This window comes from Macaca nemestrina, chromosome 13 (assembly GCF_043159975.1).
Source record: "Macaca nemestrina isolate mMacNem1 chromosome 13, mMacNem.hap1, whole genome shotgun sequence".
Classification (NCBI taxonomy): domain Eukaryota; kingdom Metazoa; phylum Chordata; class Mammalia; order Primates; family Cercopithecidae; genus Macaca; species Macaca nemestrina.
The window spans coordinates 10,844,630-10,872,586 of NC_092137.1; the positions used below are offsets into that span (position 1 = coordinate 10,844,630).

General features: G+C 46.2%; 1 long non-coding RNA gene across 1 annotated transcript in view; it reads right to left on the reverse strand.

Moving 5' to 3' along the window:
• The window catches only part of LOC105486490 (uncharacterized), a 32,228-nt gene extending 4,344 nt beyond the window's left edge, over positions 1-27,884 (reverse strand). The window contains exons 1-3 of the long non-coding RNA XR_011611453.1: positions 27,781-27,884; positions 16,344-16,416; positions 15,309-15,766 (exon numbers count right to left, since the gene is read on the reverse strand). This is a non-coding gene — a long non-coding RNA (uncharacterized lncRNA). The remainder of the gene's footprint in view (positions 1-15,308; positions 15,767-16,343; positions 16,417-27,780) is intronic.
• Positions 27,885-27,957: the final 73 nt, after the last annotated feature.

Sequence of the window (27,957 nt, forward strand, 5' to 3'; positions counted from 1 at the left end):
TCTTATAGGTAATGGTCTTTTGGAGTCAATAAAATAAAGTGCGTATAAAGCACTTAGAACAGTGCCTTACACAGAACACTACATAAGTGCTAGTTACTAGAAAACCAAAACATTAAAAACGGTTCCAGAAAAACTAGTTGTTACAGATTCCAACTAACCTTAAATGTTCTGGTGTTAGTTGCCATTCCAGAAACCTTCAAATAACATTCAAGCTTACTCTCCTAATTCTTTTTTTTTTTTTTTTTTTCCGAGACAGTGTCTCACTCTGTCGCCCAGGCTGGAGTGCAGTGGTGGGATCTTGGCTCACTGCAAGCTCTACCTCCCAAGTTCAAAGAATTCTCCTGCCTCAGCCTCCCGAGTAGCTGAGATCACAGGCACGTGCCACCATGCCCAGCTAATTTTTTTATTTTTCGTAGAGATGGTGTTTCACCGTGTTGGCCAGGCTGGTCTCGAACTCCTGACCTCAAGCGATCTGCCCACCTTGGCCTCCCAAGGTGCTGGGATTACAGGTGCGAGCCACCGTGCCCAGCTCCTCTCCCAATTCTTTACCTCCATGGCCAGTGGGTCTCCAAAGCATTTGGTTCCTTCTTTCCAATATCAGATTCCTTCTCTGTTCCTGCTGCCGCTGGAGTTCAGACCTCATTCTGTCCTACCTGGCCCACTGCAGTCCCTTTTCCTGTTCTCCCGGCCTCAAGTCCATCTCCCATAAGAGACAAACTCATTCTCTCTAACAGGCAAATCTGATTATGGTGCACTCCTACAAAAACTCTTCAGTCCTCCTAAAGCCAAAAAGAACTATCTGAAGGTCGAGTGCAGTGGCTCGTGCCTGTAATCCCAGCACTTTGGGAGGCTGAGGTGGGCAATCGCTTGACCTTAGGAGTTTGTGACCCACCTGGGCAACATGGTGAAACCTCGTCTCTACAAAACATACAAAAAATTAGCCAAGTGTGGTGGCACACGCCTGTAGTCCCAGCTACTCGGGAGGCTGTACGAGGATTACCTGAGCCTAGGGAGGTCAAGGCTGCAGTGAGCCATAATCGTACCACTGCACTCCAGCCTGGGTGACAGAGTGAGACCTTGTCTAGGAAAAAGAAAATACTACATTCGAACACCCTTACAGGTTCTGGCCTTATGGGCACCTGGCCCCTCCTTCATTTTCCAGCCAGAGCCGAAGCTGTTGCCTCTCTCCTGCATTCACTACCCTCTCCGAAAATCCTGGATTACTGACAGCCTGAAAAATACAAGGCCTCTCTCACCCTCTTCTTGCCTTTGCTCCTGCCCCTCTAGCTACTTTTAACACCCTCCTCTGTGTGGTGCTCTGGTTTGAATGTCTCTCCAAAACTCACAGTGAAACTTAATCTCCAATGAGGCCGTTTTGAGAGCTGGGGCCTAGAAGAGGTGATTGGATCATGAGGACTCTGCATTCATGGATAAATCAGTTAATGGATTCATGGGTTATCATGGGAGGGGAACTGGTGGCTTCATAAGAAAAGGAAGAGAGACCTGAGCTGGGACACTCAGCACCTTCACCATGTGATGCCCTGCACCGTCTCAGGACTGCAGAGTCCCCACCAGCAAGAAGGCCCTCGCCAGATGCAGCCCCTCGACCCTGGGCTTCACAGCCTCTATAACTGTAACAAACTCTCTTTCTTTATAAATTACCCAGTTTCAGGTATTCTGTAGTAAACAACAGAAAATGGACTGAGACACCTGGATAACTCTCCTGAATCTTTTCTTCACCTGCAAGACGTCCTAGAGATCAAAGTTCTCATTGTGTATCATCTCACTGTTTTGTTTCTTAAACTAGGGCTTACAATTTTTTTTTTTTTTTTTTTGAGATGGAGTCTCCCTCTGTCACCCAGGCTGGAGTGCAGTGGCCAGACCTCGGCTCACTGCAACCTCCGCCTCCCTGGTTCAAGCACTTCTCTGCCTCAGCCTCCTGAGTAGCTGGGATTACAGGCACCCACTACCATGCTCAGCTTATTTTTATATTTTTAGTAGAGATGGGGTTTCACCATCTTGGCCAGGCTGGTCTTGAACTCCTGACCTCATGATCCACCTGCTGTGGCCTCCCAAAGTGCTGGGATTACAGGCATGAGCCACCACACCCAGCTTTTTTTTTTTTTTTTTTTTTGGAAACAGTCTCGCTCTGTTGCCCAGAGCTAGAGTGCAATGGTGCCATCTTGGCTCACTGCAACCTCTGCCTCCCGGGTTGAAGCAATTCTCCTGCCTCAGCCTCTTGAGTAGCTGGGATTATAGGCATGCACCGCCACCCAGCTAATTTTTGTATTTTTAGTAGAGATGGGGTTTCACCCATCTCTTGAACTCCTGACCTTGTGATCTGCCTCCCTTGGCCTCCCAAAGTGCTGGGATCACAGGCGTGAGCTACCGCACCTGGCCTACTCTTGTATTCTTTTTTTTTTTTTTTTTTTTTTTTGAGACGGAGTTTCACTCTTGTTGCCCAGGCTGGAGTGAAGTGGCTCAATCTGGGCTCACCGCAGCCTCCGCCTCTCGGGTTCAAGTGATTCTCCTGCCTTAGCCTCCCAAGTAGCTGGGATTACAGGCATGCACCACCATGCCCGGCTAATTTTGTATTTTTAATAGAGACGGGGTTTCTCCATGTTGGTCAGGCTGGTCTCAAACTCCCGACCTCAGGTGATCCGCCTGTCTCAGCCTCCCAAAGTGCTGGGATTACAGGCGTGAGCCACCGTGCCCAGCCTACACTTGTGTTCTTAAGATAACTGGCGCCAGGCGCAGTGGCTCACACTTGTAATCCTAGCACTTTGGGAGGCCGAGGCGGGTGGATTACCTGAGCTCAGGAGTTTGAGACCAACCTGAGCAACATGGTGAAACCCCATCTCTACTAAAATACAAAAAATTAGCTGGGTGTGGTGGCGTGGGCCTGTAGTCCCAGCTACTAGGGAGGCTGAGACGGGAGAATCACTTGAACCTGGGAGGCAGAGGTTTCAGTGAGCTAAGATCCCACCACTGCACTCTAGCCTGAGCAACAGAACAAGAATTCGTCTCACCAAAAAAAAGGCCGGGCATGGTGGCTCACGCCTGTAATTCCAGCAGTTTGGGAGGCCGAAGCAGGTGGATCACCTGAGGTCAGGAGTTCCAAGACCAGCCTGACCAATATGGTGAAACCCCGTCTCTATTAAAAATACAAAAAATAGCCGGGCGTGGTGGCAGGCGCCTGTAGTCCCAGCTACTCAGGAGGCTGAGACAGGAGAATCGCTTGAACCCAGGAAGTGGAGGTTGCAGTGAGCCAAGATCACGCCATTGCACTCCAGCCTGGATGACAGAGCAAGACTCCGTCTCAAAAAAAAAAAAAAAAGAAAAGATAACTGGCTGGGTGTAGTGGCTCATGCCTGTAATCCCAGCACTTTGAAAGGCCGAGGTGGGAGGATCACTTGAGGCCAGGAGTTGGAAACCAGCTTGGCTGCATGGTGAAAACCCATCTCTACTAAAAATACAAAAATTAGCTGGGTATGGTGGCACATGCCTGTAATCCCAGCTACTCGGGAGGCTGAGGCGGGAGAATCGCTTGAGGCTGGGAGGTGGAGGTTGCAGTGAGCCAAGATCTCAAGTTCGTGCCACTGCACTCCAGCCTGGGTGACATAGCGAGACTCTGTCTCGAATGAAATAAAATAAAAGAGAAATAACCTTTAGGGGTTTTTCTTCTATTAATGCTTCAGTGATAATCTTTTTATAGAAGCACACCCAATTCTCTGGTTGGCCATCTTCTAAGAAGCACTGCTGCTTGATTTCAGTGCCAAGTTTGCATTAAAATTTACAGTTCACTGGTGCCATGTGCCACTACTATTTTTTCTTTTTATTTTAAGACAGAGTCTTGCTCTTGTCGCCCAGGCTGGAGTGCAGTGGCACGATCTCAGTTCACTGCAACTTCCGCCTCCCTGGTTCAAGCGATTCTTCTGCCTCAGCCTCTCGAGTAGCTGCGACTACAGGCATGCGCCACCATGTCCGGCTAATTTTTGTTATTTTTAGTAGAGACAGGGTTTCACCATATTGGCCAGGCTGGTCTCAAACTCCTGACTTCATGATCTGTCCTCCTTTGCCTCCTAAAGTGCTGGAATTACAGACGTGAGCCACTGCACCCAGCCTCTGGCTAATTTTTTGTATTTTTAGTAGAGACAGGGTTTCACCGTGTTAGCTGGGATTGTCTTGATCTCCTGACCTTGTGATCTGCCCGCCTCAGCCTCCCAAAGTGCTGGGATTACAAGCATGAACCACTGCGCCTAGCCCCACTACTTTTATTGTCTTGACTCAGTGATTAGGAGAGGGTCTGGGCGGGGCATGGTGGCTCATGCCTGTAATCCAAGCACTTTGGGAGGTCGAGGCAAGCAGATCACTTGAGGCCAGGAGTTCGAGACCAGCCTTGCTAACACGGTGAAACCTGTTTCTACTAAAAATAGAAAAATTAGCCAGGCATGGTGGTACGCGGCTGTAGTGCCAGCTACTCGGGACGCTGAGGTGGGAGAATCGCTTGAATCCAGGAGGCAGAGATTGCAGTGAGTTGAGATTGCACCACCGCAATCCAGCCTGGGTGACAGAGTGAGACTACATCTCAAAAACAAAGGAGATGGGTCTGGTAGGAGGTAATATGATATGGGCAAGTTTGAGCCAAGTGAAAGTCAATGATGTCATGGCTCACTGTGGGAAAAAGGGTTTTGCAATTGACCAAATCGAAATCAGGGGTGGGAAGAATTAAGTCATTCCAGGGAACGTGATAGTGCAGGCATAGAAGCAAGAGAACTCTTGCCATACCTGAGCTCTCCATTCATTTAGCAAAGAGCAGATTTCCATCAAAACAGTATCAATCATCGCACTAAATTAATTTGAATTATACTAGGTTGAAGTTTTAAAGTTTTGCTTGAAAATAACTTATAAAGGGCCGGGTGTGGTGGCTCACACCTGTAATCCCAGCACTTTGGGTGGCCGAGGTGGGCGGATCACGAGGTCGGGAGATGGAGACCATCCTGGCTAACAGGGTGAAACTCTGTCTCTACTTAAAAAAAAAAAAAAAAAAAAAATTAGCTGGGCGTGGTGGCACACGCCTGTAATCCCAGCTACTCGGGAGGCTGTGGCAGGAGAATCACTTGAACCTGAGAGATGGAGGTTGCAGTGAGCCAAAATCACACCATTGCACTCCAGTATGGGTGACAGAGCGAGACTCTGTCTCAAAAAAAAAAAAAAAAAAAAAAAAATATATATATATATATATATATAAAAATTTGTTTTGGTTTGGTTTATAATAATAAAAGAGTTAAAAGCATAATACATTTTGTAACTAGGTTTGTATTTGTACATCTTTAAGTAACATTTAAAAGAATTATGTCTTTAGTCAATGTAGTGTCCTGGACTCAATGCTGGAATGGAGGGAGGATATTAGTGGAAAAGCTGGTAATATCTGAATACAATCTGCAGTTTAGTTGACAGCATTGTGTCAGTATTCGTTTCATATTTTGATATATATACCATGGTTATGTATGATGTTAACAACCAGAGTGCTGGGTGGGGGGTAAATGGGAACTCTAGGATATTTGTAGGATATTTACAACTCATTTTCTCTTTTTTGAAATTAAAAAGTCTTAAGAACATATATATTTGTTTGTTTATTTGTTTGTTTTTGTGAGACAGAGTCTCACTCTGTCAACCAGGTTGGAGTGCAATGGTGTGATCTCAGCTCACTGAAGCCTTGACCTCCTGGGATCAAGAGATCCTCCCACTGAAGCCTCCCGAGTAGCTGGGACTACAGGCGCACACCACCATGCCTGGCTAATTTTGTTCATTTCTTGTATTTTTAAAAAACTTTTATTTTTTATGTTTTATTTTTTTGAGACAGGGTCTTGCTGTGTTGCGCAGGCTGGAGTGGTGTCGCCACTTGAGGTCAGGAGTTCGAGACCAGCCTGACCAACGTGGTCAAACTCTGTCTCTACTAAAAATACAAAGTTAGCCAGGCATGGTGGCACATGCCTGTAGTTCCAGCTACTTGGGAGGCTGAAGCAGGAGAATTGCGTGAACCCGGGAGGCGGAGGATACAATGAGCAGAGATTGTGCCACTGCACTCCAGCCTGGGCGATAGAGCAAGACTCCTTCTCAAAAAAATAATAAGTAGAAATACAAATAAAAGTCTGGCTGAGATGTTTGTCTGCACTGACAAGGAATTCTAGGGACTGATGAATGAAGTCAGGTGGCTTGGCAGTAGGACAGACCAAAGACCCTTAGACTTGACCATGAAGACCCTTGCTAGAGCCTGGGTCCCAAACCATGCCATAGTCAACGCCCATACCCTACCAAAATCAGGGGATGCCGCCTCATTGTACATTTCCTCCTTCAATCACACACCTAAGTGTTGTATGAGTAATACCAAGTACAAATAAATGTGCATTTCCAATCTATTCTGGGGAGGGACATTTAATTTATAGAATCCTTTGAATAAGAACATTGTCAGATACTTACTGAGAATAAGCACAGGCTAATTACGCTACATAGAATACAAATTGACCACAAAGTGACTTCTGGGCCTGAAAGCTTATCACAACCTCTACCTTTGTGATGAAACTGCTGACTGACATTGTGACACTGCAGTCCGTTCAATCACGACTCACGATGCCTGATCTTAGGGCTTCTCACACACTGTCATTGGTTAACTGCAGTTTTCAGAACTGAGTAACTGGACTGTAACACTATGAACGTTTGACCTTGTAAGAGCATTTACGTTAATCAGATTATAACAAAAGCCAAAGCCATTGATTTTGGAAGAAAGCAACTTACTTCATGGATGATTTGCCTGAGATCTCTAGAGCTCTAGGGCTGCCTGTTTATATCACAGAAACAGAGACATTAACAAGTATGAGATGTGCCAAGGCCCAGCATGGTCATACAAGGTCCCCCTGCTCAGAAGGGCCCCACACTTGGTTTAACATTCTACTGTCAACTCTTGAAATTCTTAACCATTTTTGAACAAGGGACCCCATGTTTTAATTTGGCACTAGGTTCTTGAAATTATGTAGCGGGTCCTGTGCACACAGCATTATAGGCACACTAAGAAGGGCCCCCTACTCATTTGTGGGGTACAGGAGACTTTCAGAAAAACAGAGTACAGGGAATATCAGGAAGTACAACTGAAGGGTGGGGAAGGGTCAGATCATGAGCACACCACATCTCAGGTCAAAGCCATCAGGACTTCATCTTAGAGCCCATGGGCTTTGAACCAGAGTGGCACGGTCAGATTTGCAAGAGCAGTCTCTCTGAGGCTGAGTGCAAACTAGATTTGCAGGGTCCGGCCTAGAGCAGAAAAACTAGTTATGCCGTGATTGCATTTACCCCCATGAGTAACAAGTAAGGCCTACATTAGCACAGTAGTCGTAGGGACAAAGAGTCACGAATGAATCCAGTAAGATTTAGGGGGCAAAGTCAGCCAGCCTTAAAGATTGTTGTCAGGGCTAAGGAAGAGGGCGAAGTTAAAAGTGCCTCCCAGTTGCAAGGTCAGGCAGGATAGTAGATAATGGTACTCTACCTAAGATAGAATATACATCAGTAAGAGCAAGTTTTGGTGCACAGTTGAATAGGGGAGATAAGTAAACAATTCAGGATGAGACTTATTTTTAAGATTCCAGTTCTCTATACTTTCAACACAATCTCGACCAGAGTCTCAGTAATCGTTTTTTTGATAGAAGTTGACAAGCTGATTCTAAAATGTGTATAGAAATGCAAAGTGTTTTTTTCTCAAAACACTTCATAAAAGAACAAAGTTAGGCCAGGCATGGTGGCTCATGCCTGTAATCCCAGCACTTTGGGAGGCTGAGGCGGGTGGATCACCTGAGATTAGGGGTTTGAGACCAGCCTGGCCAACATGGAGAAACCCCCGTCTCCACTAAAAATACAAAAAGTAGCCAGATGTGGTGGCACATGCCTGTAATCCCAGCTACTCGGGAGGCTGAGGCAGGAGAATTGCTTGAACCCAGGAGGCAGAGGTTGTAGTGAGCCCAGATCGCACCACTATACTCCAGCTTGGGCAACAGAGTGAGACTCCATCTCAAAACAAAAAAACAAAAAACAATAAAAAAAGAACAAAGTCAGAGGACTTACACTGCCTGATTTCAAGACATACTACAAAGCAACAGTAATGAATTATGTACTTTTAGTTTGAGAATCTCCAAACAGATCATAAAAATAATAAAGAGCTCAGAAATCTATTCCAATTTGTGTAGTTACCCTATTTTCAACAAAAGCACCAAAGCAATCCAATGGGGAAGGAAAATTCTTTTCAACAAATGGTACTGGGATACTGTGTATCTGTATGGCCAAAAGTGTACCTTGAGTCCTACTTCTATCATACAAAAAATATTAATTCAAAATGGACCATAGGCCAGGCATGGTGACTCACACCTGTAATCCCAGCACTTTAGGAGGCCTACATGGGCGGATCTCTTGAGGCCAGGAGTTCAAGAACAGCCTGGCCAACATGGCAAAACCTATCTCTACTAAAAATACAAAAATTAGCCAGGCATGGTGGCATATGCCTGTAATCCCAGCTACTTAGGAGGCTAAGGCACTGATATTGCTTGAACCTAGGAGGAGGAGGTTGCAGTGAGCTGAGACTGTGCCACTGCACTCCAGCCTGGGTGATAGAACAAGACTCTGTCTCAGGAAAAAAAAAAAAAGACCATAGACCTAAATATCAAAGTTAAAACCGTGAAGTTTTTGTTTTGTTTTGTTTTTTGAGATGGACTCTTACTCTGTTACCCAGGCTGGAGTGCAGTGGCATGATCTCAGCTCACTGCAATCTCTGTCACCCAAGTTCAAGCAATTCTCCTGCCTCAGCCTCCCAAGTAGCTGGGATTACAGGTGCCCGCCACCGTGCCCAGCTAATTTTTGTAGTTTTAGTAGAGACGGGGTTTCACCATCTTGGCCAGGCTAGTCTTGAACTCCTGACCTCGTGATCCCCCCACCTTGGCCTCCCAAAGTGCTGGGATTACAGGCGTAATCCACCATGCCTGGCCCGTAAAGGCTTTTAGAGGAAAACCTAGGAGGATATCTGTGTGACACGAGGGATAGGCAAAGGTGTCTTAGGTCACAGAAAGCAACAATTGTAAGAGTTGTTAAATTGGATGTCATCAAAATTAAAAACTTCTGATCATCAAAAGACATAATTAAGAAAGTAGGAGCTGAGGCCGGGAGCAGTGGCTCACACCTGTGATCCCAGCACTTTGGGAGGCAGAGGCAGGTGGATCACGAGGTCAGGAGTTTGAGACCAGTCGGACCAATATGGTGAAACCCCGTCTCTACTAAAAATACAAAAATTAGCTGGGCACGGTGGCACGTGCCAGTAGTCCCAGCTACTCGGGAGGCTGAGGCAGAAGAATTGCTTGAACCCAGGAGGCGGAGGCTGCAATGAGCAGAGATCGTGCCACTGCATTCCAGCCTGGACGACAGTGTGAGACTCTGTCTCAAAAAAGAAGAAAAGAAAATAGGGCCAGGCACAGTGGCTCATGCCTGTAATCCCAACACCTTGGGAGGCCGAGGCCAGAGGATCCCCTGAGGTTGGTTAGACTAGCCTAAACTAGCCTAACATGGAAAAACCCTGCTTGTACTAAAAATACAAAATTAGCCGGGCATGGTGGTGCATGCCTGTAATCTCAGCTATTCAGGATGCTGAGGCAGGAGAATTGCTTGAACCCTTGAGGCAGAGGTTGCGGCGAGCTGAGATCGTGCCATTGCACTCCAGCCTGGGCAACAAGAGTGAAACTTTGTCTCAAAAAAAAAAAAAAAAAAAAGAATAGGAGCCGGGCATGGTGACTTGTGCTTGTGGTCCATGCTACTCAGAAGGCTGAGGCAGAAGGATTGCTAGAGCCCAGGAGTTTCAGGCCTCAATGAGCTATGATGGTGCCACTGCACTGCAGCCTGGGTGACAGAGTGAGACTGTCCCTAACAAAAAAGAAGAAAGAAAGAAAATAAAATAGGCAAGCTATACACAGGAGAAAATATTCACAAAGTATGTGTCTGACAAAGGACTAGTATCCAGGATATATATAAAGAATTCCTACAACTCAATAATATAAAAGCAATCCAATAAAAATCCAATAAAAATATGTTATTAATATTAGTGTATTAATAACAAGTAGCACATAAAAATGTCCTCTACATGATTAGTCATTGGGGAAATACAAATAAAAACCACAACCAGCTGTCATTACACACATACCTGAATGGTGAAAGTTAAAAATTCTGACAATACAGTAAAGGTTGGAGATGTACTCACACATTGCTGGTAGGTGTGTGAATGAGTACAATCACTTTGGAAAGCTATTTAGAATTGTCTACGTACGTTGAACATATGTATCTCCTATGACCCAGCAATTCCACTCCTAAATACACACTCAACAGAAATATGTACAATTGGCCCAGCGTGGTGGCTAACACCTGTAATCCCAGCACTTTGGGAGGCTGAGGTGGGTGGATCACAAGGTCAGGAGTTCAAGACCAGCCTGGCCAACATGGTGAGACCCTGTCTCTACTGAAAATACAAAAATTAGCTGGGCGCGGTGGCAGGTGCCTGTAATCCCAGCTACTCGGTAGGCTGAAGCAGGAGAATCACTTGAACCTATGTGGCAGAGGTTGCAGTGAGCTGAGATCGCGCCACTGCACTCCAGCCTGGGCGACAGAGTGAGACTCTGTCTCAAAAAAAAAAAAAAGAAAAAAAGAAAAGAAAAAAGAAAAAGAAATATGTACAGTCCAGCACAGTAGCATGTGCCTGTAGTCCCAGCTTACATGGGAAGCTGAGGCAGGAAGATCACTTGAGGTCAGGAGTTTGAGGCTGTAGTGTGCTATGATGGCACCTATGAATAGCCACCATACTCCACCTGTCTCTAAAATTTTTTTTAAATTAAAAATAAAGAAATGTGTGGCTGGGCATTGTGGTTCATGCCTGTAATCCCAGCACTTTGGGGGGCTGAGGCGGGCAGATCACCTGAGGTCAGGAGTTTGAGACCAGCCTGAACAACATGTTGAAAACCCATCTCTACTAAAAATACAAAAATTAGCTGGTCATGGTGGTGCATGCCTGTAATCCCAGCTACTCCGGAGGCTGAGGCAGGAGAATCGCTTGAACCCAGGAGGCAGATGTTGCAGTGAGCTGAGATCATGCCATTGCTCTCCAGCCTGGGCAACAAGAGCAAAACTGTGCCTCAAAAAAAGAAGAAAAAGAAAATAAATATGTACAATATGTTCACCAAAAGACATGTACAAGAATGCTCAAAAGACATATACGAGAATGCTCACAATTGCATTATTCATTATAGCCTAGAACTTGAAACAGAAGTCCACCAAAACACACTATGGGACATCAGACAATGAATGCTGCACAGCAATGGACAAGAGCAAACCATTGCTACAGCCAAGAAAGTAGAATCTCACAAGCATAACGGACTGACGAAGCCAGGTGTCCTGAAGAGCCAATGGCAGATGATTCTACTTATGACAGGCAGAACTGGTCACTGGCGTGCAGGTCAGCCTGGTAGCTTCCTTGGGGGGTGGGCAAAGACAGTGACTGGCAGAGGGCAAGAGGGGGCTTCTGGTCACACTTAGGGCTCGTTTTTGACCTGGGTGGTGGCTTCACGGGAATTCCCACTTATGATCTGTCAAGCTTCTCACATGTAATTTGTTATCTTTCCTGTATATGGTTCATTTTTAAAATAACAGACTTAAAAAAATTTTTTTTTTTTAGACAAAGTCTTGCTCTTGATGCCCAGGCTGGAGTGCAATGGCGCGATCTCAGCTCACTACAGCCTCCACTTCCCAGGTTCCAGTGATTCTCCTGCCTCAGCCTCCTGAGTAGCTGGGATTACAGGTGCCTGCCACCGCGCCCGGCTAATTTTTGTAATTTTAGTAGAGACAGGGTTTCGCCATGTTGGCCAGGCTGGTCTCGAACTCCTGATCTCAGGTGATCCGCCCACCTCGGCCTCCCAAAGTGCTGGGATTACAGACATGAGCCACTGTGCCTGGCCAGACTTTATTTTTTAGAGCAGTTTTAGAACTTTGTTCTTCAGAGCAAAATTGAGCAGAAGGTGCTCAGAAGATGTCCCATATACCCACTACCCCTACACATGCACAGCCTCCCCCACTGTCAACACCATCCACCAGAGTGGCACATTTGCTATAGTTGAGGAACTTACATTGACAAGTCATTATCACCCGAAGCCCACGGTTCACATCAGGTTTCACTCTTGGTATTGTATATTCTGTGGCTTTGACAAACGTACAATGACATGTATCCACCACTACAGTATCATACAGATCCTCTGTGTCTGCCTATTCATCCCTACCCAACTGAATCTTCAGGGTTTTTTTGTTTTGTTTTGTTTTGTTTTGTTTTGTTTTGAGTCAGAGTCATACTCTGTCACCCAGGCTGGAGTGCAGTGGTGCGATCTCAGCTCACTGCAACTTCCGCCTTCCTGGTTCAAGCGATTCTCCTGCCTCAGCCTCCCGAGTAGCTGGGATTACAGGTGCCTGCCACCACGCCCGGTTAATTTTTGTATTTTCAGTAGACACGGGGTTTTGCCATGTTGCCCAGCCTGGTCTCAAACTCCTGACCTCAAGTGATCTGCCCGCCTTGGCCTACCAAACTGCTAGGATTACAGTGCAGTTTTCAACTTAAAAAAGCTATACATAGATAGTACTGTGAAAATAGATGGAATCTTTCTGGGACAATGAAGAAATGAAGCTTCTTAATTTGGAGTTCACAACACTTAGTGGAACCCTCAAACCCCTTCATGATGCTGTAGGAAAAAAATCATATATATGTATTATGTGCACTTATTTTTTTCTGGGAAGAGTGACCAGCAGAGAATCAAAGGAGTCTATGACCCCGGAAAACGTTCTGACCCTCTGGTGTGGAGTGAGGGAGCAGTGGGTGAGAATGGAGACTCAGGTCAAGCAGACCTGAAGGACGGTCAGGGAAACAGCATCGGAAAGGAGCCAGGCAGTGAGTGGGCACGGATGCAGGGAGTGGGCACGGATGTAGGGAGTGGGCACAGATGCAGGGAGTGGGCACGGATGCAGGGAGGGTGGGGGGCATTCCGAGTCATGGAAGTCACAAGAGGGGGTGGCTCCAGAAGAGAAGATCAAAGAAGGAGAAATGGAGCAGGGAGGACTAACCAATATGGCAGAACCCGCTCACTGGGTTCACAAAGGAGAAGAGTGTGGCTTCCAAGGCGGTGGCAGGGGAAGAAACCAGGCTGTGGAGGGCTGAGGAGGGCGTGGCGCCCACCTGCACTTGCTTTCCCTAAGCCATGCGGTTTCTTAGCCCTGGGCACCGCATTTTCTCTTCCCAGGGCCCCTCATGCTCTTCCCTCCACTCCTCACATATCTGGATCATTCTAAACTTTCAGGCACTAGACTGGGTGCGGTGGCTCATGCCTGTAATCCTAGCACTTTGGGAGGCCGAGGTGGGTGGATCACCTGAGGTCAGGAGTTTGAGACCAGCCTGACCAACATGGTGAAACCCCATCTCTACTAAAAATACAAAAATTAGCTGGGTGGGGTGATGAGCACCTGTAATCTCAGTTCCGTGAGAGGCTGAGGCAAGAAAATCGCTTGAACCTGAGAAGGGGAAGTTGCAGTGAGCCAAAATCACGCCCCTGTGCTCCAGCCTGGGCAACAAGAGTAAAACTCTGTCTCAGAAATAAACAAATGAATAAATAAATAAATAAACTTTCAGGCACTGTTGTTGCTTCAGAAAGAACACTCACTGAAGTACATTTTCTCAGTTTCTCTCAGTCTCTCTCTCTCTCTTTTTTTTTTTTTTTGAGATGGAGACTCACTATGTTGCCCATGCTGGTCTCAGATGATGTCCCACCCTTCCCCACTTTGGCCTCCCAAAGTGCTGGGATTACAGGTGTGAGATCCCATGTCCAGCCTGCTCAGTCTCATTGCCTCTTTTTGTCTCTTCATAGGACTTTAAAAGAATATGTGCACTTCTCATTTTTAGTTACCTATCTGCCTGCCGATTTCCTGCCTTCTGCATTGGAATGTAGGCTTCAGGAGGTCGGTGGCCTTGTCTGTTGAGTTTTCCTGGTTCTCCCGAGCCATGAGCCTGGTGCACGTGCGGGTAGGTCCTCCGCCGTGGGAGGAGTGCATGTGCGTGCAGGCAGATGCTGATGACTGTGATGAGGCCTCCCTTCCGAGGAGCTGAGATGCTCAGGGAAGGACAGAGATTAGATAACGGCTGATGGGCATCAGGGACCCTGGAGGATGGCGTTAGGACAGAAGGCAATGGTGCATGCTTGCCAGCTGAGGGAAGGGGTCAATCTAATGAGTCTGAAGATAAAAGAAAATGAGGAAATAGCCGATGGGGAGCTGGGGAGGATTCTGTGTCCAAACAGGAGGTGGTCATGACCTTGAACCCCAGGTGCTACATCCCTTGAGCTAAGAAGAAAGAGGCAACCCTGGGAGAGGGTGAGACTGTGATATAACAAAAAATGTAGCCAGGCACAGTGGCTCACGCCAGTAATCCCGGCACTTTAGGACGCTGAGGTGAAAGTGTCATTTGAGGCCAGGAGTTCAAGATCAGCTTAGGCAACATAGTGAGACCTCATCTCTACAAAAAATAAAAAAATTAGGCAGGCATAGTGCCTGTAACCCCAGGTACTCAGAAGGCTGAGGTCCTGTGCTCCAGCCTGGGTCCTGTGTCCAGCCTGGGTCCTGTGTCCCTTGAGTCCTGTGCTCCAGCCTGGGTGACAAAGGGAGACCCTGTCTCAAAAAAAAAAAAAAAAGGCTGAGCTAGGCTGGGGTTCTGCTGAAACAAGGCGAGGTACAGAGAAGGAAAGATGCTGATGAGGGGGAGGTTCAAGCAGCCCGGGGTTCAGGCTCGGCTGGAAGAGAAGCAGGACCAGGAAGAAGTGATGGGGTGGGAGGGAGCAGAGGCGGTGTGTGAGTTAAGGAGAAGGTGTGGTGGGAGGCAGGCATGGGGGATGGAGGTGGGGTCAGAGAGTGGGGTCCTGGTATTCAAGATTTCAGGGGCGGAGCAGTTTCAGGTGATGACAAGGTACAGGGTGTGGCACAGGAGTGGGCACCTGAAGGGAGAGAAAAGGGAAGGCCTTGGAGTGGAGGAAGTGAAGGTGCACAGAGGCGGCCATTCGGTGTCCTGCGTGGGGCACTGAAGCCACCCTTCCTGGGCTGGAGCAAAATACCGCTCTACAGCTAGATGCCTGAGTACTCACTGCGCGAGGGGGAGTGGGCAGTGGGCATTCATCATTCATTTCTTCATTCAGGGAAATACTTACTGTTTATTAACTTTACCGCATGGTGAGCCAGGCAGACGCAGATGCTTCCCTAGTGGATCTGACTGTCTCCCACGAAGCCATCATGGCAGACACACACGAGTTTCTCTGGTCCCTTCCTAGGAGGGGCAGAGGGTGCTCAGCAGGATGGCAGGAGGCCTGGGGAGCAGAGGCTTCTACACAAGTGTGGAGGTATCGGGGTCTGGCAGCAGCAGCCTGGAGGGCAGAGACCTCAGTTCCCCACGCTGTCCTCAGGGAAGGGCCATGGCAGGGGTGGAGGCAGGTGGATGATGTCACAGGGTCTCTGTACTCCAGAAGATGGCTCCAGGGAGCTGCAGGGCTTTTAGGATCTAGGGAGGACACAGGCAGATTGGGAAGAAGCAGAGGTGCCCAGGCAGCAGACGGGAGGGATGGTCTACAACATTGTAGCAGGACTAGCCGCAGACAAACCTCCTCAGACACTGAAATAAAGAAGGAAGGGGTTTATTCAGCCAGGGGCATTGGCAAGACTTCTGTCTCAAGAGCCGAGCTCCCCAAGTGGGCAATTCTGGTCCCTTTTAAGGGCTCACAACTCTAAGGGGGTGCGTGTGAGAGGGTTGTGACTGATTGAGCAAGCAGCGGGTACGTGACTGGGGGCTGTGTGCACCAGTAATTAGATCGGAACAAAACAAGATGGGGATTTTCACAGTGCATTTCTATACAATGTCTGTAATCTATAGATAACAGAACCAATTAGGTCAGGGGTCGGTCTTTAACTACCAGGCCCAGGGTGCGGCGCTGGGCTCTCTCCCTATGGATTTCATTTCTGCCTTTTAGTTTTTACTACTTCTTTCTTTGGAGGCAGAAATTGGGCATAAGACAATATGAGGGGTGGTCTCCTCCTTTAACATGAGGGCCCCCCCCATCAAACTCCACACTCTTGGGTAACTTCCACAATGCACACGAGGCTCAGGCTTGCACCCAACCCAGACCCACAGATGCCTTTGACTCCCCCAAGTGAGTGCACCCCTGTTTCTACTGACATCTCGAAAGTCCTACCTTGTATGCTGTCACATATTGCAATGGCTTCACTCTGCCAATAGACTCAGCAGGCTTCCAGCAAACAAGAGACCTGGAGAAAACCAGCGCTGTTACTCCATGGCTTTCGTGTGCTTGAGAACCATTATCCCTTCACAACATTCGAATCCAAAATTCCCTATTCTTATAGTGCCCATTTCCCAAGTGTATACACCTTAAAAATGATGCGCGCTGAAAAGAAAAGTTGCTAATTCCTGATGTTGTATTCTGTCCATCTATCAGTGTGCCACTCCCGCCAAATAAATCCTGGGGGAGAGAAAAGGGGGTCACTCACATTAGCATAAATGTTCATAGGTGAAACCAGCAGTTCTAAATGGGATCTTGAAAACCTCTTTAAGAAAATGATGGGGGCCGGGCGTGGTGGCTCACACCTGTAATCCCAGCACTTTGGGAGGCTGAGGTGGGTGGATCTCTTGAGCTCAGGAGTTCCAAACCAGCCTGGCCAACATGGTGAAACCCTGTCTTTACTAAAAATACAAAAATTAGCTGGGTGCGGTGGCAGGCGCCTGTAATCCCAGCTACTAGGGAGGCTGAGGCAGGAGAATCGCTTGAACCAGGGAGGTGGAAGTTGCAGTGAGCTGAGATCGCGCCACTGCACTCCAGCCGGAATAACAGAGCAAGACTCTGTTTCAAAAAAAAAAACAACAGGACAAGTATTCTTCTGAGAATCGGACATTACTGACCTCTAAAGTTATTAATCAGTGTGTGTTCTCTGAATTTCAAGTTTCCACGATGTTTATCAGCTATTGGCAAATTAAGCACATATTATTTATGGCAATGAGCAATATATTTTTTCCAAATAATTAAACATTTAATATACTTACTAAAGAACTAAAAATCACAATGTCTATCAAAATAATTATAAGAATTTACGCATTAAACAAACATTTGCTGACAACCTACTTTAACTTTAGTGCCGGGCATTAACATAGAGCTGAGCTGGGGGTGCCCTCTAGTAGCTCCCAGTGCGAGATCAGACAGATGAGGACGCAGGACTTTGGGATCAGGCACTAAAGCTGTGATAGAGGGATGGGAGGTGCCAGGGGCAGAAGCCCAAATGAGGATCACGAATGGTTTCAAGGTCAGGTCATGCTTGAGCTGACTTGATTTTTTTTTAAATTAAAATTTTTTTAAAGTATTTTATTTTATTGTTTGAGATGTGGTCTCACTATGTTGTCCAGAGGCTGGTCTCGAACTCATGAACTCAAGCGATCTGTCTGCCTTGGCTTCCCAAAGTGTTGGGATTATAGGTGTGAGCCATCATGCCCGGCCATGTACCCCTGAACTTAAAATAAAAATTATAAATAGGCTAGGTGCGGTGGCTCATGCCTGTAATCTCAGCACTTTGGGAGGCCAAGGCAGAAGGATTGCTTGACCCCAGAAATTCAAAACCAGCCTAGGCAACATAGGGAGACCCTGCTCCATTGAAAAAAAGAAGATGTAAGTAGGTTAGCCAGGTGTAGTCATATGCACCTGTATGTGGTCCCAGCCACTCAGGAAGCTGAGGTGGGAGGAGGATCACTTGAGCCCAGAAGGTCGAGGCTGCAGCAGTGAGCCATGATCCTGCCACTGCACTCCATCATGGGTGACAGAGCAAGGCCCTGTCTCACACAAACAAACAAACAAAAAGAAAAAGAACCACCCATAAGTAAGGATGGGAAGAGTAATGGGGAGAAGGAGACTAGAATGAGAGGGAGGAACTTGGTTGTCTGGAAATCACCATAAAAAGAAGAGTAGGGGGCGGTATGTCCATACTTCACTGCCCAATACAGTAGCACCAGCCATGTGGTCAATTTACGTTTAAATTAATGCAAATATTAAGGCTGAGCATGGTGGCATGCCCCTGTGGCACCAGCTACTCAGCAGAGGCCTCAGATGGGAGGACCACTTGGGCCTAGGAGTACAAGGCTGCAGTGGGCCGTGACTGCACCACTGCACGGCAGCCTGGGCAACAGAAGGAGACCTTGTCTCAAAAAATAAATTAATTGGCCAGGCACGGTGGCTCAAGCCTGTAATCTTAACACTTTGGGAGGCCGAGGTGGGAGGATTGCTTGAGCTCAGGAGTTTGAGACCAGCCTAGGCAATGTGGCAAGACCCTGTCTCTACCAAAAAATACAAAAATAAGCCAGGTGTGGTGGCATGTGCCTATAGTCCCAGCTACTTGGGAGGCTAAGGTGGGAGGATGTCTCGAGCCTGGGATGTGGAGGTTGCAGTGAGATCACACGACTGCACTCCAGCCTGGGCCACATAGCCAGACTCTGTCTCTAAAATAAATAAATAAATAAAATTAGCTAATTAATGAATTAATAGTAAATCGTTTATTTTTTTTTCTCTCTCTCTCTCTCCCTTCATCTACCCATCTCAAAATCTAAGAGTTTAGACTGGTACCTCAATCAAGTAATGAAAATTAAATGAAACATAAAACTGTTCCTTAGTTTCTACAGTCTCCTTCAGGTGCACATGTGGCCAGTGACTTCCGTATTGGGCAGTGCTGTTATAAAACATTCCAGTCATCACAGAGAGTTCTATTGGCCAGTGCTGGTCTATGCAGAGATTGGAAGCTAGGGGTGGGGATGAGGGGAGTTAGGGCAGAGTGCGGGAGAAGGGTCTGACGTGGCAAGATGGAGCAAGGAGAATTGCCCCAGTGCTGGTAGGTGTGGGGACAGGAAAGAGCCAACCCCTGAGGGGTTCTGAGTAAAACAGTGTCCTCAAGGGAGTGCACAAGGTGGGGAAATTGAAAGAAGTTGGGAGCCAGAGGTTTTGTGGATGAGGGACATGAATGCCAGAGAGCACAGACCTAAGGCAGAGGGTGGAGGAGGGACTGGAAGACAGACAGAAGAGGGGGTGTGCTGAGCCACATGGAGATCAGAGTGAGCAGGGGAGGATGACCTCGGAGCCTGTGGCTTCCTGAACTGTCCTCTAGGCAGAGTGGGGCCAGGCTGGGAGCTGGGGGTGGGAACAGGATTGCCCTTCTCACTTCTACTAATAGAAGCCTGCCAAAGGGATTTTCCTGTTGTTGGTTGATAACTTTTTATTTTAACATAATTTATTTTCTTTTTCTTTTTCTTTTCTTTTGAGACAGGGTCTGGCTCTGTCACCCAGGCTGCAGTGCGGTGACATGATCTCGGCTCGCTGCAACTTTAACCTCCCAGGCTCAAGTGATTCTCCCACCTCAGCCTCCTGAGTAACTGAGACTACAGGCATGCACCACCACAACCAGCTAATTTTTTGCATTTTTTGTAGAGATGAGGTCTTGCCATATTGCCCAGGCCAGTCTCAAACTCCTGGCCTCAAGTGATCTGCCTGCTTTGTCCTTCTGAAGTGCTGAAATTACAGGTGCGAGCCACCATACCCAGTCTCGTTAATTTCAGCCTTACAGAAAAGTTGTAAGACTAGCACAAGAAACTTCCATAGACAGATATGTGTATATGATAGGGCTACTATATTGTCATGTAATATATATTACGTAGTTTTCTATATCATCTAATATATACTTACAATATGTACTATATATTATATAATGACATAATTATATGTATAAAATATTTGAGAGTAAATTGTATTTGTTAACTTTCCTGTAATCCAGCCTGGAAGCCACTCATTTCTCCAAGGTCCCTTGGTTTCTTTTAATGGATAGTGGTATTAGAAACTAAGATATGAACTACTGATATATTCAGTGCTGCTAGTAAATCATTGCTTCTGAGGTCTCACAGCAAACAGAGCTAGTAAATGGTTTATTTTTTTTTCTCTCTCTCTCTCCCTTCATCTACCCATCTCAAAATCTAAGAGTTTAGACTGGTACCTCAAGTTTCAGTCCAGTAACACAGAATTTATTCCAGTTTTCTCCTTTTCCATATTTGGTTTGGGATTTCATTTTTATTTTTCAGAGAGTCTGTCACCTAGCCTAGAGTGCAGTGATGCAACCATAGCTCACTGCAGCTTCAAACTCCTGGGCTTAAGTGATACTCTTGTACTTAGCCTTCTGAGTAGCTAGGAATACAGGTGTAAGCCACTGCACCTGGCTAATTTTTATTTTTTGTAGAGATGGGGTCTCACTATGTTACTGAGGCTGGCCTTGAACTCATGGCCTCAAGTGAACCTCCCACCTTGGCCTCCCAAAGCACTAGGATTATAGAGAATTGGAATCTCTCTCTTTTTTTTTTTTTTTTCCTGTTTGAGACGGAGTTTCGCTCTTGTTGCCCAGACTGGAGTACAATGGCACATTCTCCGCTCACTGCAACCTCCACCTCCCAGGTTCAAGTGATTCTCCTGCCTCAGCCTTGCTAGTAGCTAGGATTACAGGCGCCCACCATCCCTGGCTAATTTTTTTTTTTATTTTTAGTAGAGACTGTGTCGGCCATAGTAACCATGTTGGCCAGGCTGGTCTCTAACTCCTGGCCTCAAGTGATCCTCACGCCTTGGCCTCCCCAAGGGCTGGAATTACAAGCGTGAGCCACTGCACCTGGCCTGAGAATTAGAATCTTGATTTTGAATTTTCTGCTTAAAATTTAATGATCAGGCTGGGCATGGTGGCTTATACCTGTAATCCCAGCACTTTGGGAAGACAAGGTGGGTGGATCACCTGAGGTCAGGAGGGCGAGACCAACCTGGCCAACATGGCAAAACCCTGCCGCTACTAAAAATACAAAATTATCCAGACATGGTGGCAGGAGCCTGTAATCCCGGCTACTCAGGAGTCTGAGGCAGGAAAATCGCTTGAGCACAGGAGGCAGGGGTTGCAGTGAGCTGAGATGGTGTCACTACACTCCAGCCTGGTTGATGGAGGAAGACTGCATCTCAAAAAAAAAAAAAAAAAGTTAATGATCATTTATTTTTTAATTAATTAGTTAATTTTTAAATAGGAGTGGGGTTTTGCTACATTGCTCAGGCTGGTCTCAAAGTCTTTCCACCTCAGTCTCCCAAAATGCTGAGATTAAATGATCACTTATGTCATTTAATATTCTTCTAAAATGTTTTTAATAACAGCCTGATTATAAAATTACTAATTTGTTCAATCCTCTTTTGTTGGACATATGTGTTGTTTCCAATTTTCAATTTTTTTTTTTTTTTTTTTTTGAGATGGAGTCTGGCTCTGTGGCCCAGGCTGGAGTGCAGTGGCGCAATCTCGGCTCACTGCAAGCTCCACCTCCCAGGTTCACGCCATTCTCCTGCCTCAGCCTCCTGAGTAGCTGGGGCTACAGGCGCCCGCCACCATGCCCGGCTAATTTTTTGTATGTTTTAGTACAGACGGGGTTTCACCGTGTTAGCCAGGATGGTCTTGATCTCCTGACCTCGTGATCCGCCCTCCTTGGCCTCCCAAAGTGCTGGGATTACAGGTGTGAGCCACTATGCCTGGCCCCAATTTTCAGTCTTATAAACATAATTGAATGGCTACAGATGTCGCTCATCCATAACATAGATACCCAATACTTAAATATACAGTGTTATATTTTCATGTCTCTTTCAAATCATGTAATATTTCTAAAAGAGATAGATCTAAGAGCAAAAACATTTATACTCAGCTTCCTCTGATTCTCCAGACATCCTCTAGCATGTAAGCTCCTTGCTTGAAGTGCAGTGATCCAAAATATATTGTCTATTTAGCACTACGAACTTGGCAGTGAACAGAGTGCCTTCCTGAAGCTTGGAATCTAAATAAAATGATGGGAGCACTTACTGTGAGCACACCAGACTCAGTCATGCTTAGACATTTTGCATGCATTATCTCATTCCATTTTCATCACAATTCTCTAACTTGAACTTGAAGTCCCCATTTTCAAAACTGGGGTATTGAAAGATTGGGTGACTTGGAAAGGGAGCAGCTTATAAGTGGCAGAACTGAGACTTGAGGTCAGATCATTTTGACTCCAAAGCTAGAGTTCAAAACTCCTGCAGAGGGCTCTTGGCTGCAGCCCAAAGACTCTTCCCTAAGCACCAGCCACACTCCTTCCATTTTTCTCTTCTTCCTCCAGCTCAGGACTCTTGAGGCCAGGGGCCTCTCCTATTCCCTGTGGTACCTCCCAGATGTAGTTAACCTATCACGTAGGCAACTCCATCAAAGATAGGTTGAAAGTGACTGAATGCAGGAGTGGCAATGTGCCATGTAGATATAATAGGGCAAAATTCGTATCTTCCCAAAGAACCCTGTGAGGAGAAAAAGGAACTTGGAAGTGAGAAATAAAAGGAGGAAAAGAAGCAGAAATGAATGGAGCTTCCTAAAGTAGCAAATGCTAATAGCACGCCATTGCCAATTGCTTAATATGCACTGTTCACTCTGCCATATCATTTAATTCCCAGGAAAACCTTATGAGACAGATTTTTTTGTTTGTTTGTTTGATTTTTGTTTGTTTTGAGACAGTTTCGCTCTTGTTGCCCAGGTTAGAGCGCAAGGGTGCTATCTCGGCTCACTGCAGCCTCCACCTCCTGGGTTCAAGTGATTCTCCTGCCTCAGCCTCCTGAGTAGCTGGGATTACAGGCAAGTGCCACCATGCCCAGCTAATTTTGTATTTTTAGTAGAGACGGGGTTTCTCCATGTTGGTCAGGCTGGTCTCAAACTCCTGACTTCAGGTGATCTGCCTGCCTTGGCCTCCCACGGTGCTGGGATTACAGGCATGAGCCACCATGCTTGGCCAACAGGTACTGTTATTAACCACAGTTTACAGCCCACCAAAAAGTCCGCTGACGTTAAGAGACTTATGTAGGCCAGTTACAGTGGCTCAGACTTGTAATTCCAGCACTTTGGGAGGCTGAGGTGGGCGGATCACCTGAGTTCAGGAGTTCGACATTAGCCTGGCCAGCATGGTGAAACCCTGTCTCTACCAAAAATACAAAAATTAGCTGGGCATGGTGGCCGGTGCCTGTAATCCCAGCTACTCAGGAGGCTGAAGTAGGAGAATCACTTGAACCCTGGAGGTGGAGATTGCAGTGAGCCAAGATCGCGCCACTGTACTCCAGCCTGGGCAACAGAGCCAGATTCTGTCAAAAACAAACAAACAAACAAACAAACCCATAAACCTGTTGTCCCAGCTACTCAGGAGGCTGAGGCATGAGAATTGCTTGAACCCAGAAGGTGGAAGTTTCAGTGAGCTGAGATCGCACCACTGCACTCCAGCCTGGGCAACAGAGCCAGACTCAGTCTCAAAAACAAACAAACGAACAAATGCAATTACACGCTGAGTGCTAGTAACTAGGTCTTTGCATGGGGCCTAGAGGGGTGGTTTAGAGCTTGTAATGCCAGAGACACTTGGAGGTAGAAGAATGAAGTTCAAGACCCGGTTCTACCACTAAGTGTGCTTTGATCAGCTCACTTAATCTCCTTGAGCCTGCTTCCTCATCTGTGAAATGAGGATCATGGTCTTCCTGGTATGTCTACACCTCGTGTGTGTGCACATATCACATCCTGCTTAGTGTTTTGTATTCAGACCTTAGTGAGTTGGAACCGCTCGGTATTCTGTTTATGAAACTTGCTTTGCTCTTCTACCTGTATGAAAACACTGATTTATTTTTGCATGCCCCACAGTGCCTGGCAAATATTGTGGGTTAAAAAAAAAAAAAACTTGTTAGATGAGGAAGTGAACATCGGTGACTTCTCCTCGTCTGTGTACACTAGGACAAATCCCGAGAATTCCCTGGCCTTAATTTCTCTGACCAAAACAATGACAATCATAACAATGGCTGTCCTAAAATCACAAAGACTTTTTGGGTGAAAGAGAAAATACAGATGAGAGAACTTTGGGCCCTGAAGAAGGATGGTAGATGATTTTGAGAGATTATTACAATGTGCCGCACTTAATGTGTAAAACCCTAAAGAAACCTAAGAAAGCAGGAGAGTGAGAAGTGAGGGGAGCTCTTATTCAGTTGCTCTCATCAGAAATGCTGTTCCGTCTTATCCTCATAACAAGCCTAAAAAGCGGGCATACTCTCGCTCCTTTTTTTTCAGCTGGGAAACCTGAAACATAGCAAGTGTAAGCGGCTTTTCCGACTGTCTGATCTTAAAGCCTAATCTGTTTCTACAGCACCGTATTGACTCGCGAGAGACAATTCTACTTAAATTGTTCTGTACTATAGATCTGTTCCCATAGAAAAACTCCCCAGGGTTCTCCTCAGCAAAACCCAGAACCCACGTGAGCTGATTGAGATTCAAGGATATCTGGGCTGATGTGGAAAGAGCATCATCTTTGGATGGCTATGAAGTAATAAAGAAGTTCAAAATACGTCAGCTGGGAGTGGCCAGAGGACAACAGACTAATGAGGCCAGCCTCGCCCTTCTGGTTCCCAAACCTGACGGGACTGTTCAATGTTGCACAGACTTCAGCTGGCTCAGTGCACGACCCGTGCCAACTGCAGAAACGTTTCAGAAATAACTAACCAAAGTCAAATTCATAATAAGCTAAAGATGACTCAAGGTTTCTGGCATCTCCTCCCCAGCCTTTATTCCTGGGAAGAGATGGTATTCATTATGACCTGGGTACTATATTTTTTATAACCTGGGGAGTATTTTAAAAGCAGTGATTAAGGCACATAAACTTTTAAGTCTTTTAGCAGCAGATTTCAGAGACTTAAAGTTGTATAGGGAGGGGACAGAAAATGGGTTGCTAAATGGTGCTTCAGGTTGAAACATGGAAGAAAAATACTTTCCTTGTAAAGTGTAAATGCTAAATCACACTCTTCTAATATACCAAGGGAGCAGGCTCCAGAGCTTTTGGTTGTTTTCTACCTACTTATCTGTGTTAAAGGCTGATCTTTGTGAGAGAAAAATACAAGTCAGCTCAAAACTGATAAGCACATATGTGGTGGCCTTTGAGAAATGCAAATCAAACAACCTCTTGGACGAGATTCCCCCCCACCCGCCTTGCCACCTTTTCAAGACATAAGTTGTTCAACAAGGCGTCTTTATTTGGCTTCAAAATCTTACTCAAGTTCTGAGCTGTGGTAAACTCTGATGACATTGGATTATCCTTTACTGATAAGATACATTTGATAACTTTTTTGATCTTTGGAAAGCAAACAGCAGAATGCCAAGCTTTATGAATAATATATAATCTCAATCATGCAAAGAAGTCTGCATCTATATATGAATATGCATTAAATGGTAACAAAGAATTTAAATGTTAACAGCAGCTAATTATGAAATTACAAGTCATTTTTATTTTCTTCTTTATACTTCTCTGTATGCCAAATTCTTTTTAAAAAACAGAGACATTTCAAGCTCATTCTTGTTGGAGAAAATAAAAGAGAATTACCTTTATAAGCAGAAAAAAAAGTTATTTGAAAAATGTCAGGCTACCCCTGCAGCAGTAGACATCATCCATTATAAATTCAGCTATGACACAAGAAACTTAAGATGTGAAAGACCAGGAAGATTTTAGATTTTGAGTAGGAAGATTTTGAGGAAGACAAGGAACACTGTAGATCCTTATTATTTTCTTAATCAGATGATGCTCAGAAGTTATTTGTGTGTTGTTTTAGTTTAGTTTTGTTTTCTGTTTTTGGAGACGGAGTCTTGTTCTGTCACTCAGGCTGGAATACAGTGGCATGGTCTTGACTCACTGTAACCTCTGCCTCTTGGGTTCAAGCGATTCTTGTGCCTCAGTCTCCCTAGCAGCTGAGACTGCAGGTGCGTACCACCATGTCCAGCTAGTTTTTGTGTGTGTGTGTGTGTTTTTTTTCTTTTTTTTTTCTTTTTTGAGATGGAGTCTCGCTCTATCACCCAGGCTGGAGTGCAGTGGCGCGATCTCGTCTCACTGCAACCTCCGCCTCCTGGGTTCACGCCATTCTCCTGCCTCAGCCTCCCAATTAGCTGGGACTACAGGCGCCCGACACCAAGCCCGGCTAATTTTTTTGTATTTTTAGTAGAGACGGGGTTTCACCGTGTTAGCCAAGATGGTCTCAATCTCCTGACCTTGTGATCCACCCGCCTCGGCCTCCCAAAGTGCTGGGATTACAGGTGTGAGCCACCGCGCCCGGACAGTTTTTGTATTTTTAGTAGAGATGGGGTTTCACCATGTTGGCCAGGCTGGTCTCGAACTCCTGACCTCAAGTGATCCACCTACCTGGGCCTCCCAAAGTGCTGGCATTACAGGCATGAGCCATCGTGCCTGGCCTATCCAGGAGTTATTTGTGTCTGACTCTCTTATTTCACAGAACAAAGCTTTTTTTTGTTTGTTTTTATTTTGTTTTGTTTTTGTTTTTGTTTTCTTTTTTGAGATGGAGCTTCACTCTTGTTGCCCAGGCTGGAGTGCAATGGTGCGATATCGGCTCAACGCAACCTCTGCCTCTGGGTTCAAGCGATTCTCCTGCCACAGCCTCCTGAGGAGCTGGGATTACAGGCATGCAACACCACGCCCAGCTAATTTTTTATTTTTAATAGAGACAAAGTATTTACAGGTAACCAGTATTTACAGGTAACCAGATTTATAGAAAGAGTAGTGCCATGAGCAAAATCACAGACACTTCTAAATGTGTTGCCCAGTCTCTGAGAAGCCAGGTCCATGGCTTTGAACCTTGCAGATAGGAAAATGTGGACTAAAATAGAAAGCATGTGTTCTTCCTCACCCTGATTCTCTAGTCCTGCAGGCTTGCTGGGAGCAGTAGAAAGGACATAGTCACAGGCCCGAGTTCCAACTGTAGCTCTGACATAACCAGCTGTGTGACACTGGACAATTCATGCAACCTCTGTGGGCATCTCCACCCTTGTTTGCAGATGAGATCTGCCGCAGCTCTGGGACGTTTTCCCTGGCTAGATAAAATGGCGTGCCTGGATAAAGTCCAAGATTGGAGACCACCCTACTCTAATGTCTAACTGAGCCACTCCTTCTCTGGAATAGCCACTTAATGTCCTCAAACATACCGGGGTTTCCTCATCCCTTGGTTTCAGGTATCCTCCCTTAGGAAGATGTTGCAAGGACTGACTAATGCACTTTAGTGTCCCAATAACAATGATGCCTGCTACAGGTGCTGGGACTTCCAAGTCTACCCTAGGTTCGCAGTACGACCCCACTGTGATCTCAAAGTCAGCTTTCTGTCCTGTCTCTGGGGCTTCCCATCCCACCTTAAGTCTCAGATGATGTCAAATCCTTCTCCCAAAGATCCCGATGCATTCACAAGGATGGGTTGATAGATAGGGCTAGTTTACATAGGAGGGGGAGTCCACGTTTAAGGAAGCAAGAATACCTTCTCCAATGCCCCCTCAAGGACACTCTTGAGATCTTTATCCTTCCCAGAAACCACTGAAAACATCGCCTACATGGAAGGATGCTTTAAAGTTTTCTCCTTCAAAGAGTCCAGAGAAAATGAATTCTCCGAGTTTTCCTTTGGTTTTGTCTTGTTTTTAACTTTCACACGTTAATTTCTAGGGTTTCCCCCTCCTGGTTCCAGATAGTACCAATCACGAACTCACCTCTGATCGTCGCACGGTGAGCTGTAACTCCCCCCCTCCCCCCCTCCACAGAGCAATTCGGAAGGTGGAGAGGGTGAGGTGGGAGTTTCCTGGGTAACCGGGCGCTCACCCGCGCCCACACGGACAGGAAAAGCTTCGCTGTCTACCCAGGTGTGTCCTGAGCACCTGCGCACCTGT